This window comes from Lontra canadensis, unplaced genomic scaffold (assembly GCF_010015895.1).
Source record: "Lontra canadensis isolate GAN:19392208 unplaced genomic scaffold, GSC_riverotter_1.0 scaffold86, whole genome shotgun sequence".
NCBI lineage: Eukaryota > Metazoa > Chordata > Mammalia > Carnivora > Mustelidae > Lontra > Lontra canadensis.
This window is the reverse complement of record NW_022631080.1, coordinates 2564511-2582284: the sequence shown is the minus strand read 5'-3', so window position 1 is coordinate 2582284 and position 17774 is coordinate 2564511. Positions and strand designations below refer to the sequence as shown.

The window sequence follows — 17774 nt, the reverse complement described above, 5'->3', positions numbered from 1 at the left end:
TTCAGTTTTAGGTTAAAATAGGAATCATTAATTCCTTAGACCTTCAGTAGTTATTTGTGTGTAAAATATTAAATAATAAGCAGTACTAATAGCAATAAAATGAGATTAATTTTTTAGAGAAGTCCTTGGTACTTTTGGTATTTAAAAAGAAAAAAAAAAGGGCACCTGGGTGGTTCAGTGGTTTGAGCCTCTGCCTTCGGCCCAGGTCATGATCTCAGGGTCCTGGGATCAAGCCCTGCATTGGGCTCTCTGCTTGTCAGGGCGCCTGCTTCCCCCACACTTTCTCTGCCTGCCTCTTTGCCCACTTGTGGTCTCTCTCTCTCTGTCAAACAAATAAATAAAATCTTTTAAAAAATTAAAAAAAGAAAAAATATATGTAGTAATTCTTACACTATGAAAATATTAGAATTATAACTTAATATTGGTAATGCATTCAGTACAATATTATACATTTACTTCATATTCAGTAAATGTTCACTGTCAGTAATTGTTATAGTTACTTTTTCAGATTTAAAAAAATTATTCAATTATTTGAGAGAGAGAGTGCAAGTGGGGGAAGGCACCAAAAGAGAGGTGGAAATTGAATCCTCAAGCAGACTCCCTATTGAACGGGGAGCCCTATACAAGACTCAATCCCAGGACCCTGAGATCATGACCTGAACCAAAACCAAGAGCGGGTCACCCAACCACCTGAGCTGCCCAGGTGCTCCTCTTTTTTAGATCTTTAAGAAAAGAGGATTAACATTAAAATATTGTCATAAGTCACACCTTTTTAAGATACTTGGAATATTAAAGTAATAAATCAATCTTAGTTTGGGTGGCAAAAGTCCTTGTTTATTTAAGCCCAGATATTAAAAATTTGAGGTTATTTTTTTAAGATTTTATTTATTTATTTGACAGAGAGAGATCACAAGTAGACAGAGAGGCAGGCAGAGAGAGAGAGAGAGGGAAGCAGGCTCCCTGCTGAGCAGAGAGCCCGAAGCGGGACTCGATCCCAATACCCTGAGATCATGACCTGAGCCAAAGGCAGTGGCTTAACCCACTGAGCCACCCAGGTGCCCCTGAGGTTATTTTTAAACAATAAGTACAGCCAACATTCTATTCATGTATTTTTTGTGGTATCTATAACTTATACAGTAAAAGAATGTAGTGGTTATTATATTGATTCTTTCTGTTCAAGCTAATAGTTTATTCAGCTATTCCCATTGGAATTACTGTTGTTTATATATCATTCCCTTATTTCTGCTTATATTTGCTCTCTGTTTATGAAGACCACTTATTGACCATATGATTAGATACTCTTGGCATTTGTTACAATTTTTCTAGGTGAGAACAAGCATAATGGTTGGCCTTTTGCTGCTATTCACTTTATTCCCAGGTACCTAAGCTGAGACTTTATCTTTTAAGCCTCACCATTGTCTGGGAGTCCCTGTGCTTTCCCTTCTTTGGGAGGAAGTTGATTATAATTGCCTCAAAGTATTAAAGAAGCAGAAGGACACACTGGGGTAATTCATACCAGGTTGGACAGAGAATATGGATACGCTTGCACTTCCTGTCCTCAGCCTTGGTGATTCTCCTCTGCTGTGCTAATGCCTAGAGTGGTGTAGGGTTGTCATTCTTTCTCAATGTTGTTTCTTGTTCTCTTGCTGGAGCATAAACTCTGAACCTTAATTTACTCCGATCTACCACTGTGTTGCTCAAAAGCCAGTTTAGGCTTTAAAAAAAAAAAAGACCATTTACTCTTTCTTGATATTTTCAACCCTTGAGCAAAAATCTTTTCTTTGAATACCTGCTAATGATATCTGAAACAATGAGAACCAGAAAATAGGAATAAAAAAGCAAAAGAAAAACATAAGCATTATCACACCAGAGACATAAACCAAGTATAGTGTTGAACAGGGCAGGATAGAGAAAGCATAGCCCCCTTCCATCACCTGTAGCTACTCTCCATTTTGGTGGATGATTATAAAGCTATAGTAAAGAAAATCATATGGAGCCAGCTCATTTACACATGTATATAAAACAAACTCTCAGCAGCCCCAAGGTATATGTCCTGAGACCTTTGCAAATCTCCAAATTTGCAAATACCACTAAACCATATAATTCCCCTCATAAAATTCAGTAAAGTATAACTGAACAATTACAGACCCCTATCAGATCCTTAATGATTGTATAAACTCAAGTCATTTATAGAGGTATTAAAGTCTGTCACAAAACACCCACACACAAATACACACACACTGTATCACCCCCACATAAATTTCAACCATAAACTCACCTGAATTTAAAGCTCTGACAGCTCAGCCATAAAAAAGAATGCCATTTGCGACCACATGGATGGATCTAAGGGATATTGTGCTAAATGAAAAAAGTCAGAGAAAGACATATGTTTTTACTTATATATGGAATCTAAAAAGTAAAACAAATGAATGAACAAACAAAAACCAGAACCAGACCCATAAATACAGAGAACAAACTGAATGTTGTTAGAGGGGAGGGGTTAGGGGTGAGCAAAAAGGGTGAAGGAGAATGGGAGATACAGGCTTCTAATGATGGAATGAGTAAATTGTGGGAACAAAAGGCACAGCATAGGAAATACAGTTGATAGTATTGTAATAGTGTTGCATGGTGACAGATAGGAGCTACACTTGAGAAGAGCAGAGCATAAAATATAGAGCTGTTGAACTACTATGTTGTATGCCTGAAACTAATGGAGTATTGTGCATAGACTATATTTCACTAAAAAAACAAACAAACAAACAAACACTGTGACAGATAAATAATGGTAATAGTTGCTCTGTAATATGTTTCTGGCATATATATTCTCTGCATACCATACTTTTTGTCTGTGCTTTAGAAATTGTTTCTTATTACTCCTTACTTGTTGAGCTGTTTCCTTTCAAGTAGAAATGCTCAAGTAACAGTCTGGTCCTACATGCTTATTGTTATAGAACTAAAATTGCTTCCTAATGTTCTTTGTTCAGCTCATGCTCAATTATGTTTTGCCCCCTCACTGAACTAGTACCTCTCTCTCCTGTCACTGAATGAGAATATATCCCCAAGACATTGTTTTTCTCCTCAAGTCTGCATTCATTAGGTGTTTGTTGACTCTGTCTTATTTCACGTTAACTACCCTTCACCTTTGTTAAACTTCTGACTCTTACTTGATCAGATATTGAATATTGTACTCAATGAGATAGTTTTGTAGGTTTCTGTTTTCCTTTTTAAGTTTTCTCTAGAGAGCATAATGGGTTTTGTTTCATTTCAAGAAACAAAACACTGTACTTTTAATAACCCCAAACTTTGCTGGTCCAAGAATCATCTCTTCTGTAAAACACTTTACTTGTGTATCTTTGTATTGACAACATTATCAACTGTCTTTAGAGTAAGCAGAGGTTGGAGAGATAGTAGAGAGATGAATGGTGGTTTATTTGTCTCAAAGGAGGGAAGTTTCCTTCAAATCAGGGGATCACTGACCATACAAAGATAAGGGCAGATCTAGGCTGCTGAGAAAAAAAAGGCTGGAGGGGTCATTTTGGATCCCTCACTAGACTAAGTGACTTATGTATGTATCTCAATAAAATAGCAGTATTCTAGATATAGTAGAACTTTGTTATTTCTTGATGTTTTGATGTTTCTCAAGAATAGTCAGACTCTTTAGTATTAAACTCAATGTCAAGTGTATTTATGTCTGGAAAAAAAGTGACTAATTTGGTTGTTTATAAAGCACTAATATTTACTACTGAAAAGACCTGTCAATATCATGTTGTATATTTATTTTAAGTTAACTAAAAGCTATGTTGCTGATTAAGCTTATAATAAGTTCAGGAGCTTTAACTAGGAATTCCATTAGAATGGAATCTTAGGACTTGAAAGAGTTTTCATTAAATAACCTAGAATGCGTGATATAAAAATTGAGAGATTTAGGTGGTTTTTTTGAACCCATATTGGTATATTAAGTTATTTCATGTCATGAATTTATATTTGGCAAAACTGAGTCTTCAAATGAGATATTAGAATTTGATGTAGCTTTGTTGATGTGGAATTCATTTTTAAATCAACAATAACTTACTTGATCCTCTTTTGCTAAAGTGCACTGGGATTTCAACTAAAATGCAAAATAGAGAAGTAAGAATTATTAACTCAAATTTTCAGCAGCTTTATGTAGATAAGTTCACAAGGGGCCTATGGAACAATATATGTTAGTTTTATTTTCTGTTGTGGCAAAGAATAAAAAGTAGTCGTTTGCCAGCCTCTAATAACTATTATAATATATATATATATTTTTTTTTTCTTTTTTTTGGTAATGGTGTCTTCTGAAGCATGTTTAGAAACCTTTCTGGTTCCAAGTATGAGCCACAGGGTGGATTGAATTCATCTTCTGTACCTGTGACAGTAAGGATCTAGGCAAAAATCAGAAAAACAGTAGGTATATAAATAGACTTGCCCAGTCTACGATCGATTCTCTAGGGAAAATAGAAAATCTCTAGACCTAGCCTAGAGGCTTCCTTAGCCTCAGAGGTCAATGATACATCAAATGAGTAGACAGTCTGAACTGGGTACACCATCCTGGTTGTCGCTCTTGTTGTTCTCACCAAGCCATCATTCCCTTCCTATTTTCTACATAACTTTTCTATATTCCATGGTTGCCCTTCTCACATTTCTAGACCTCTGTGGCCGCAAGCTCCTGTTTGTCCATAATGTAGGCATAAGTTTTAATTGAGTGCATTATGAAATTATTTTCAAAGTATTTATCATTACTTTTCCATGCTGGAATACCAAACCCATCCTGCCACTGTGCAGCCTCGCTCTCACAACCAATGACCATAAAGAGAATACTGCTTGCTCCTTCTTTCTTTTAGTGCTAACTTGTTTGAATATTGATTACTTTGCAGATGTTTTTAAATTAATATACATAAAGGAATTTTCTTGATCTTTACAAAAATGCATACGTTCAAGATTCACAATGAAGGGAAATAGTGTCCATAGGAAAAAGAGAGTAAACCCCTCAACTTCAACTCTGATTCCATTGATTTTTTACTTTGTTCTTAAGTGTATTTTACTGTTTCATCGTTGAACATTCTAACCCTAGAGGAACTAGGATTTTGTCTTGCTCCTTAATGTTATGTGTGGTCACAATTATGCCCTGGTCAAAATTCTAAAATACAACTTTACCATAGGTAGTGAAAATTTAAAAAAAAATACATAAGTAAGGAAATAACAACAAACTGGATGAATTTTCTGATGAAATATCATTTACCTTGAAGGTCTTAAAATCCCATCCCTCCTAATTCATGACATGCTTTCCTGAGGTGACTGTCCTTCTACCATCATATTTATCATTTGGCCTCTTAAAAGATGCAAGTCTCACTCACTGTCAAACTTTTGATATTTGGTTCTTCTTTTTAGACTTATCTAGCAGGCGTGGGATCTTATCCATGGACTGAATGGTATATTTCTTCCAGGAAAATAACCTGTATATTAGGCAATTTGTTCTAGCAGAATAAGTTTCAACAGTTATACACACACACACACATACACACACACACACACGTGTGCCAAAATCTGTAATATGTTAATGGTTCCTTCAAAAATTGTGCTAAATATTGTTATTCTTTGACCTTTTACAGGCAAGGCACTAGTGTGAAAGTCCATAGAATGCATTTTAACATATTTTTTCACTTGATAGATAAGGCTTGAGAGAAGATTTTAAGCATAAGATTATTTGTATACACACTTTTATTCTCACATGTTGGTGTAAGTTGTTAAAAGAAAATTAGGACTTCAGTGTAGTTTTGAATTGTAAGTACTTTACACGTCAGTTTCCTTTTCTTGGAAATCCCTATTTCTCAGAAGTATGTATTGATATCATTCTTAGTATTTTGGGGGCATAAATTAAATTTAACTTTGTAAACAACTTCTCATAAGGTTATGTTGCTATTATTATAATTGTGCTGATATTCTTTCACTTGGTTTCATATTCATCTCTTTTTTATGTTTGTGCATTTTTATTTGGTAATGTTTATATCAGTACACTGAAACTAAATTTTAGAGGCACTGGATGTCATTCACTTTGATGTTATTAGTTTATAATAAAAGAAAGACATGCAAATTATTTACATGATGGAAGATTTCACAGCTTCACTTGATGCCATTTCGATAATGATTTATTTCAGTCTGCATACTTTCTGGAAATGTCACCATCTCTAAATAAGAAACAATCCTTGTCATGTAGAACTACTTTCTTGCCTCCATATTCGGGGAGAAGAACTTGATCTCCAAATTTCACACCAACAGGTGGAATTTCTCCACTCTTTCCTCTAGAGCCCGACCCAACAGCTACTAGTGTTGCTTACCATACTTTTCCTTGAGATTTTTCTGGAAGCATAATATCTCCTCTGGTTACAGTTTCGGCTGCCTTCCTTTCAATTCAAACTCAATCAAAGTGGGGAAGAAACTTTGTAAACACCTGTCCCGACATGATTCTGGCTTCTGCAGTCTCTGGGGAGACTGGCAGTCCGACCCCTGGGGCCATGTGAATGTGGGACTATGTTCATCTTTTTATTCGTCTTTTTATAAAGATGTCAGATCAGTATTATATAATAATAGTTTTATGAATGGTGCTTTGAAGTCTAACCATTCGCTTAAAGGGGTAAAGACTATATATAAATTAAAATCTAACTAGCAACAAAGGAAGAGAATAAATCGATAGAAAACAAGATTTCATAGCTCAAAATCAGTTAGCTCTAAATCTATGCTCAAATAATAAAACAAAGCAGTTTTCTATAGAATGAAAAAAATTATTTTCTAACTAGAGTAAGGTCACTTTTGAATCTGAAACAATGCATGTTGATAAGGCATTATAATTGAAAGACAAGACTCCAGTGTTGCCTTTAACAAAGAAAACAAGTGTATACTAAATATACAGGATTCTTTATTAGGAATGAATAAAGAATTCTCAAAAGGACATAGTAAACACTTGAATTAGTTCTTAAGGATAGGTCATGTCCACCTGTTTTCTTATTTAAAGAGAGCTATTTTCGGGCACCTGGGGGGCTCAGTCGGTTCAGTGTCCACCTTTGGCTCAGGTCATGATCCCGGGGTCCTGGGATCAGCCCTGCATTGGACTCCCTGCTCCGCGGGAAGCTTGATTCTCCCTCTTCCTCTGTTACTCCCCCTGCTCGTGCTCTCCCTCTTTCTGTCAAATAAATAAATAAAATCTTAAAAAAAATAGAGGGAGCTATTTTGTTATTATGTTGACTATGATGAAATAAGTCCCACAAATAAAATGATTGGGAATATGAAAAGTTTTACCATACTTGTTCATATGACGAGTATTAAGGATTGCACAGAGCACTGGGTATTATATGCAAACAATGAATCACAAAACACTACATCAAAAACTAATGATGCACTGTATGGTGACTAATATAACACAATTAAAAAAAAGAATTGTTATAGCAGTTTATGTTTACAACGTGGTGTAGTCATCCCCTTTGTTTTGCATCCTTATCAATTAGCCATCGACATGGTTACTTTTCTCAATTTGATGAGTGTGAAATTGCATCTCATGTTAATTCCCTTTTTTTACATGATACTAGATCTTTTACATTCATTGGCCTTTGTATTTGCTCTTCTTCGAATTACCTGCTTTTGTCCTCTGCCAATGTTTTGATTGAGTTATGGCTCTAGTTATTTCCTTTTATGTGCTCCGTTAAAATATTCAAGTTTTACTCCACTTTTACATATCTTAATAAATCTGCATGTCACTCTTAGTGATGTTTTTATCCATAGATTTTTTTTTACTGAAGAAGCAATTGTCCTAACATAATTTAAAAAATCTGTCTTTTCCCTACTTACATATATGTAGTACTACCTCTACAGTATATCAAGATTAATATATACATATGTATTCCTCAACATTCTTTTCTATTATATGCTTCATTTGACAATTCCTTTGTCAACACCATACATCTCTATTAACGTAGATGTGTAATTAGCCTTGACATGTGGTAAGACAGAGCACCCTACCTTGTTCTTCACAATTTTCTAAGATAGCCTTAGTCACTTGAGTGTATATGAATTAGAGGCAAAATTGGTAAAAGCCCTCATTTTTAAAAAGTGTTTGTATATTTATCTGGATTATATTAATTTGAGAGAAGTGGCGTTTTAATTTTTTTTTATTATAATTTTGCCTGATTCCATTGCTTGCTCTTAACATTAATAAAAACTGTTTAAAGCTCTGGATTCACTTTCCATCTTGCTGAAATATAACTTTCAGGAATTCTTTCAGAGAATATATGGAGGTAATAATCTTTCTTAGTTTTTGTCTGAAAATACTCTGATAATAGTTGTGGTTCAAATTGTAGTCAGCGCATTTTTTCTCATACTCTTTTGAACATATTATTTTCTATTCTTATTTTCAGCCACAAAGTCACAGCTGATTAGATCTTTTGCAGTGTGATAATCATTTCCTTAGATATAACCCGCTTTTTCCTAATATAAGTCTTCAGATGTGTTCCTTTATCATGATGTTCTGCAGTTTTCCTACAACATATCTGGGTGTAAATTTATCTTTTTCCTGCTTGGAATTCATAGTGCACGTAGAACTGAGTGCTCTTGTCTATCTTCAGTTCTGTAAAATTATCAGGTATTATTTTTAAATTTTGTTTTTCTGCAATTCCACACAAGTCCCTTTTTTAAGAACTCTTACTTTTGGATATTAGTGGCTATTTTTCACATCTTTTGAATTCTCTCTTTTTAATTGATTTGCTTCCCTGGGTTCTGTTCTGGATGAGTTCTTCATTATTATCCTTCTAGCTCACTAACTTTATCTTTTGTGCAATCTAGATATTCTATCATGTTTAATTTTTTAATTGACTCATTTACTACATTTGCCATTTCCAATATTTGTAGTCAGTTTCTTTCTCATAGATAACAAATTATGCCGTGCACTTTCTCCCTGCTTTTATTTTATAACTCCAAAGTCTTTTTTTATTGGATTTTCTCTTATAATTTTATTATTGAAAATTCTCAACATATCCTTTTAATTTCTCAGACACTTCTGTGAGAACAATTTCATCTCAACTGAATCCAGGGTTCCATCATTGTGCTCCTGGTTTTGGTGTTAGTGGTGAATTTCTATCTTTTTTAGGCTTGTATTTGATCACAGGTTTCTGGATCCTTTCAAGTTAATATATTTTTGTCATTGTTTTTGTTATTTCTTTTCCTTTCTTTATTCCTTCCTTTATTCCTATTTATTGCTGTCCTCATCTGTGCAGTGAAATAGCAGTCTAGATATAGATAATGGACTGGGATGTTGGGGTGTCTGTTTTTGTGGTGATAATTAAAGTTATTGAGGGCTCAGTGCTCAAGTCAGTTTCTTTGGTTTTTTTTCTGCCATCACGGTATGTCTTTCTCTCTCTCTCTCTCCCCCCATATCTCTAGTTTAATAGTTTTCTATAAAGATAGAGCCTCAGGAGGCAGGTCAGCAAAATTTTCCAGTAATTTCTTCTTTCAAGAATGATTACCGGGTAGACCTTTACTTTAACCTGTGACTTCAAGCAGTGATCTTAACTCTGGTTCTTCTCTTATATGTGGACTCTGAGTGAAGGAGCCTAAATGCAGGGACACTGTCAGTCTGGGGAAGAGAACCTTTCAGTACTGCAGCTATAGTGTCTGATCCACAGCAGTGCCAAGTTTATGTCTAAGCCCTGCTGTGTTACTGTGTGAATTTTTTTCTCTTTTTTCTCTTTTTATGTTTTCTCGATCAGTGCTCTGTATTTTAAACCGGTGATATGTATCAAGACATGAAATTGTCATGTCATCTCAATTATAGAGTTTTCAACATTTCCTGTTTAATCAACTGGTATTCATTAACTCCACAAAGTCAAAATTAGACCCCAAAGACATATGCTAATAATTTTTTAAAGATTTATTTCTTTATTTGAGAGAGCACATGCATTGAGAGGAGACACATAGGGAGAGGGTGAAAGAGAATCTCAAACAGACTCCCTGCTGAGCAAGGAACCAGACGCAGGGCTCCATCTCATGACCCTGAGATCATGGCCTGAGCTGAAATCAAGAGTCAAACATTTAACCAACTGAACCACCTAGGTACCCCTATACTAGTAATATGTTAATAAGAGATTTCCTTATGTTTTATGAGGTAATATATGTGTATTGTTCTGACATACTAAAATTAACATAAAGTTTTCTGTTTTGTCTCTATCTCTCTAGCCAAGAGACTAGTATCCAAATTTAAAAGTGTTTGATAATTTTGCAGGAATTTGAGTTAGTACAGATAAACCTGGATTAAATGATTCTCATCTGTGCTGTTTTTCTGTATCTACATGACCCTCTAGAATACGGGCTGTAGAAGGCTAGGAGTGGCGTTGTAAATGTATGGTTTGTTATTGTTGTTGTAATTTTCTATTATATGCCTGTCACTTAATGTGATAACTGACAGTTAAGCCCACAAATATTCATTGAAGGAATGAACGTTGAGGGGTCTTGCAGGCATAGACAACTTGTGTACTGCAATGCCTTGAAGGCTATCAACAGCAAAATAGATGGGCAATAAGTATTTTTTAATAATATGTATATAAAGTGATCAGCACAGAAAAACAGAATAGATTCTCTAAGAATATGTAACAGTAAAGCAATCCTGTTTCATTTTTGACAGGCTTTATAATGATAATACAAAACATTTTCTTAATTCAGTAAGTCGTTTGATGAATTTCCTAATAATACTGATATAAATATAATAGAAAATATTGATATAATATTTTGCATTTTCCCACAGTAATGATGTCTTAAAGAACTTCCTACCTGATTCAAGATTCATTATGTTTCTCTAGTCAATTTCCTGCTTTTAATTCTTTGATAGTGTTATGAAAAGACATAGTTTGAAGGCTTTTTGGTAGGACAATGCCATTGTCATGTTATTGAAAAGTAACTAGATAAAAGAATGTGAAGATGCATTCCTGTTATCTTAGGGTTTGGGGACTGTTTAACTGTTTCTTGAAGAACAAGAAAAACAGCATGTTAGGAAAGCAAAAATTATTATTGCTTTAAAAAGTATTTGCCCAGTACACTCCTTCATAGGAGTATGACCAAACCCAGAATACTAACATCCAGTACTGGCAGGATGTGGAACAATAGGAATTCTCATTGTTTCCTGCTGGGCACACAAAGTACAGCCACTTTGGAAAAGAGTTTGGTGGCTTCTTAATAAACAAAATGTACTTGTATAAAAACAAATTCTTACCATATAAGCCAGTAATTTCACACCATGATATTTACCTGAATGAGTTGAAAACATGTCCAGAGAAAAACCTGCCCACAAATTTTTATAGTAGCCTTATTCATAATTGCCAAAGGTTTAAGCAAACAAGTCATCCTTCAGTAGGTTGATAGATGAATAAACTGAGTCCATCCAGACAATGGAACTATATTCATCACTAAAAAGAATTGAGCTGTTAAGTCACAATGAGACATGGAGGAAACCTAAATGCATATTACAAAGTGTAAGAAGCCAGTCTGAAGAGGCTACATACTTTCTGAGTCCAACCATATGTCATTCTGAAAAAAGAAAAACTGTAGAAACAATAAAAGGATAAGTGGTTGCCAGGGTTTGGAGGGAGGGATGACTATGTGGAGCACAGAGGAATTTTAGAGCAGTGAAGCTACTCTATGATACTGTAATGGTGGATATGCATCATTATACTCTTCTCAAAATCCATAGAATGTACAACACCAGGAATGAACCCTAATGTAAACTACAGACTGTGGGTGATCCTTTATCATTACAGGCTCACCCCCTCTAACAAATGTACAACTTCAGTGTGGGATCTTGATAGTGGGGTAGGCTGTGCTGTGTGGGGCAAGGGATATATGGGAAATCTCTATATATTCTTCTCAATCTTTCTGTGAGCCTAAAACAACTGTAGAAAAAAAGTCTACTTAAAAAAAAAATTACCAGCACAAAACATGTTGTTTTAAGCCCAGTATTAAAACATGCACAGTACAGTAGCCTATGCCCATGAGTGTACAATAATTCCTTTAAAACTGCTTGTCTTCAAACATGTATATTTTTTGAATATTTTTTTTCATTTTATTTCTTTTTAGTGTTCTAGAATTCATTGTTTATGTACCACACTCAGTGCTCCATGCAGTACATGCCCTTCATAATACCTACCACCGGACTCACCCAACCCCCCACCCCCTTCCCCTCCAAAACCCTGTTTAGTTTCTGAGTCCACAGTCTCTCATGGTTCATCTCCCCCTCCGATTTCCCCAAACTCACTTCTCCTCTCCATCTCCCAATGACATCTGTGTTATTCCTTATGCTCCACAAATAAACGAAACCATATGATAATATATTTAAATAAGACTTGTCCATATAATAGCAGGTATTTTATTTTACCCTTCTGCATATATTTAATATGATAATTAATTGAACTTGGTATTATTCTGGCTGATATTTAAAGCCTCATACATGTTTGTTAATTTGTCACTTGTTCCTTATACAACATCTTGGCTATTTAATAAGCAGTCACAAAAGTCAAGAGAGTCCTGCCCCAGCATGAGTCTTAATTGAATATGTACTACATAATAGAATTAAATTCCGAACAAGCCATCAATGGCAGGTGATCTTTGGTTATGAGCAAAGCTTTGATAGGAGTGAAGGAATAATGCTGATGGTGATAGCAGCAAACAGCCTTCGAATATCATATGATATACTCATACAAGGACTTTAAGGACACCCCAGGCTAACATGGAAAGAGGTGTCTCGGGGGTCACAAGCTGTCATTCATTTGTGAGTCATTTCACCAGAAAAAAAAATATTTTTCCATAAAATTTTATAGCATCTTCTCCCAATGTCTTTGGGAAATCTTTGAAATTCTGTCTCTAAACAAATGAGGAAGATAATAATAATGTTGGACAATGATATCGTAATGCTCAGTGTGTTGTTTTGTGTTTAATCAAAATTGTTACTACCAGTAGAACTTTGGGTGGTGGTGTTGATCAGTTTTTTGGTGCAGGTAGTTCTCAGGTGACTGTGTAATCACAGATTTAAACATTTACAATATGGTTCCAAACTGGAACACTTTGATGTGGCTATATCTATGGAATAAAAGACATTGTGTAAAACATTATAGCAGATCTCTTAGAGCAAGTTGACAGTATAGTTACTCACAGGTCAGACTACCACAATGTAGGATGTAATGAGCCATAATGCCATTATTTTTCACTTTAGAATTCTAATGTTGTATTTTGTACAGTTCTTAAAATATCATGCATAAAACACTGTGCTGAAGCAATAGTGGGTTGTATATCCATAATGTCATTAGGAGCCAACAGTCTAATAACCATAGGAAACAATGGAACATTTTCCTCAGACTCTTGGAACCTGGTAACAAGAAGAGTTTCTGCGTGAATGATCCCCTATCTGGAAGGCATTCTGGCTATATCTGTAGATACCATAGTTTGATCCTTTGTTCTGCTGGGAGTCTCTATAAATGCAGCTGGAGGGAGGAGGGCATTTGAGGCTATAGCAATCTTTAGTGATAGGGTGATTCAGTTTTACTCATCCTCAGTACCCACCAGAAAACAAAACAAAACAAAATGCATTCCTCAGATAATGAATTGGCCACTAACTAAACGAAAGAGGGGAAGAGGCTTGGAAGAATAATGACTATGCACAATAGAATATTGAAATAAGCATCCTATAGGAAAAAGGGATGGCATTCTGATACATTGGATTGGCTTCTGGGATGGTATCACATAATTTCATCATCATGATTACTAGCATATGGAGTGATACATTTTGTTTCCAAATATTAATACAAAAGAGCAGACTACAGAATCTAATAAGAAGGATGACACAGTTGATATTTAATAGTGTATATATGGGACTAGGCAAGTACTGAGAAATTAATCTCTTGGAATGAACCACCATTAAAGGAATAGTTCTGTCAAGTCATGCCATTTACTCTCCTTATTAACATACAGAGCAATTCTGTTGGATCACTTAGCATGGTGAGCTTATTAGAAAAATCACATTGGTTTGAGCAAAGAACTCCTCTGACCTTTCTAAATGAAAATAGCATGATGCTAAAAATAATTGGTGGAAGGACCATCTCTACACACAAAATGGTTTTTTTCAATTAACTATCATATGGAGAAGAAAATTTTATTTTTTGTTAGGAGTGCAGATTTTTGTGTTTTTTTTTTTTTTTTTAATTAAAGGGACTGGAAATGGTTATTTACATTAAATGCAGATAGCACCCTCCTTCCTGCAGGGACTGTTCCTTCCTGATAGATAACTTTTCTCCCCTTGGCCTCCAGAAACCCACTGATCACACTAAAACTGGAGCTATTTTTTGAAAACAGGAAAACTGAAGGTAAGTTTCGTTTAAAATCTCAGATTTTTTGCACATATTATAAAATTATGACTAGGAATGTGTAACTCATTTATATATTTATAAAGGGGCTAAAGACATCTAATGTAGCTTTTCATTAATGTGGAAGAAACTCATATATAAGAAGTAATAGGAAAAATCAGTAGTGGTATGTATAATCTCAAGATCAAAATACTGTATCTCTTATTAAAAAACAAAACATTGTTTACCATTTAATAATTAAGATCGGGAGGAAATAACTTTGAGTAAGGTACACTTCATCATTTTCTCAAATGTCTTTCTCAAGGCACATATTCAGATGAAACAAAAAACAAAGAATCTAGTAAACATTGATCTCTGAAACCTGAAAATTAAAATGTGAATATCTTTTCCTTCAGAGATGTGACAGATACACATTCTCAGTGGAAAAGTCACCTTCTATTTTAAATCAGAATTAATGTGTAGTTTATGATTGATCTCAAATATACATGTTATACCTCTTCTCATCTAGCACAGAATGAAATTGGTTTTGAAGGATTTTGATTACTCACATAAGTTAGAAGCCATACTTTGCTAGGAAAAGTATATTTTAGAGAAATACAGCTCTGCTTGAGGCTTAAAGAGTGTTACCATCCAACTCAAGCATATTTTCTTCTATTTGTGTGGCTGTTGAAAACTAATTTTTAAATATCCATTATACTATATTACATTGTGACTACTCAGTGTTTTGTCTTTCAGTTGTACCTGTTTGTTCATATTTTAAACCAGACCAGAAATACCTGGAAAGAAATATGTTGCTGTATCCACATAATGTATGTTGTATATGGAGATGGAAATAATTAGACAATTGGGGACATATGAGATCATTTATATTTTGTATATAAATGTGTAAAATACTTTCCCTAGATTATGGATATAAATATTATGAAGTATAACTGAGCCTGTGAGACTATCAATAAACTTAAGTGTCTATGAAATCTAAAGTCTGGCTCAAACCTATGATTAAACTGTCAGTAGTAAAAGGCAAAAAATAGAATCCTATTTAAATTTTGAAGTTTTTCTTCTTTGGTACCTATAATCACCCAGATATCAGTCTTTACCTAATATCCATTCAACACGGGGAGCCATAGGATAATTTTAAGCCTCAGATACAAGTCCTAAAGGAATGAGGGGTACAGGACAGGAGAGGATTAGTCTGTGATGACATGTCTCTGAGGATGCAATCTTTGAAGTCTTCTGAATCAGAAGTCCTAGGCATAGATTGACTGAATAGGGAGTAGAGAAATAGAGGTTTAAAATTCTACCTCTATGATTTCACAGAGTTCTGTGCCACTAAAAACTTTTGTAGGAAGGCAGATGTGTGTATGGACTAGTTAAAAGTCCAGCCATCTTTATGATAGTTCAGTTAATAAAAATCACTAATAGGTGATAGGGTATTTTATCAATCTGTTTTCAGTGTAGCATTGCGTAAAATCAAAGAAGTGAACATCTTATTCAGTTGAAGAATTCTTCAGGGTAGGCCACAGAAATAGAGAATTTTTGAGTTGGAATTCACTTGAAAGATCATCCAATCTGTTTACAGATGAGAAAACTGGGAGATCAGAGACGTTAAGTGACTTGCTTAAAGCTTTGAAGTTACTGGAGCATCAAAACCAGACATATATCTCCTTTCCTTAGTCTCCCTGTTAGTGTTATCTCCATTTTTGTTTTTAAGAGAATCCAGTGGTGTTTGTTATGTAGTTAGTTTTAAGAAGGTGTAATCACATTTGACTACTATTAAACTCTTTGATTGTCACCAACAATAACAAGTGTTTTTGGAATACGTTTCCTGAAAATGTGAAGGGTAATCTTTAACATTGTTATTCTCAGATAAAAAGTGCTTTCTCCATTTGTTTAGAAATTTAATATGTTCGTTTAACTCAAATGATATAACAATTATTTCCCCTTTTTTTCAGTATAGTAGTGATATTTATTCAGAATTCTTCTGGTATTTATTTAGGTTTGTAACAATATGAGGTGATTTTTTTTTATTTTATTTTTTTTAATTTTTAAATTTATTATCAGAGTAACAGTATTCATTGTTTTTGCACCACACCCAGTGCTACATGAAATCCGTGCCCTCTCCAATACCCACCACCTGGTTCCCCCAACCTCCAACCCCCCGCCCCTTCAAAACCCTCAGATTGTTTTTCAGAGTCCATAGTCTCTCATGGTTCCCCTCCCCTTCCAATTTCCCTCAACTCCCTTTTCCTCTCTAACTCCCCTCGTCCTCCATCAGGGAGATTCAAATTAAAACCACATTGAGATACCACCTTACACCAGTTAGAATGGCCAAAATTAGCAAGACAGGAAACAACATGTGTTGGAGGGGATGTGGAGAAAGGGGAACCCTCTTACACTGTTGGTGGGAATGCAAGTTGGTATAGCCACTTTGGAGAACAGTGTGGAGATTCCTCAAGAAATTAAAAATAGAGCTTCCCTATCACCCTGCAATTGCACTACTGGGTATTTACCCCAAAGATACAGATGTAGTGCAAAGAAGGGCCATCTGTACCCCAATGTTTATAGCAGCAATGGCCACGGTCGCCAAACTGTGGAAAGAACCAAGATTCCCTTCAGTGGACGAATGGATAAGGAAGATGTGGTCCATATACACTATGGAGTATTATGCCTCCATCAGAAAGGATGAATACTCAACTTTTGTAGCAATATGAGGTGATTTTAATGACTTGACTGATGACTTTTCACTGATGTTATATGATTTTTTTTTTTGGTAGTTGGTAAATGCTCATGATCAAGTATCACTCCAAGAAGTTTCTTTGAATATAGTGTCAAATACATGACATATTTTGCATTCCCTATGTTTTTACATGAACATAAAAGGGTCTTTCAAAAAACTTTTTTGATGCCAGTGTTTTTTTTTAAGATTTTATTTAAATTCTAGTGAGTTAACATACAGTGTAATATTAGTTTCAGGTGTACAATATAGTGATTCAGCACTTCCATACATCACCTGGTGCTCATCACAAGTGCCCTGCTTAATCCCCATCACCTGTTTCCCCATCTCCCCCCATCTTTCCTCTGATAACCATCAGTTTATTCTCTAGATTTAAGAGTCTATTTCTTCTTTTGCCTCTCTCTCTTTTTTTCCCTTTGTTAATTAGTTTCATGTCTTAAATTCCACTTATGAGTGAAATGGTATGGTATCTATCTTTCTCTGACTGATTACTTCACGTGGCATAATACACTGTAGCTCCATCCACATCATTTGCAAATGGCAAGATTTCATTCTTTTTTATGTCTGGGTTATTCCATTATGTAGGGGGTGCCTGGGTGACTCAGTTTGTTAAGCATCTGCCTTCAGCTCAG

The 17774-nt window shown here is 34.9% G+C and overlaps 1 protein-coding gene and 1 pseudogene across 1 annotated transcript in view; one reads left to right on the top strand and one right to left on the bottom strand.

Annotated features, from left to right (window-relative positions):
* DMD (dystrophin) overlaps positions 1-17774 on the top strand; it is a 2197254-nt gene that overhangs the window by 77439 nt on the left and 2102041 nt on the right. The window lies entirely within an intron of this gene.
* On the bottom strand, positions 6173-6481 carry LOC116882611 (annotated as a pseudogene).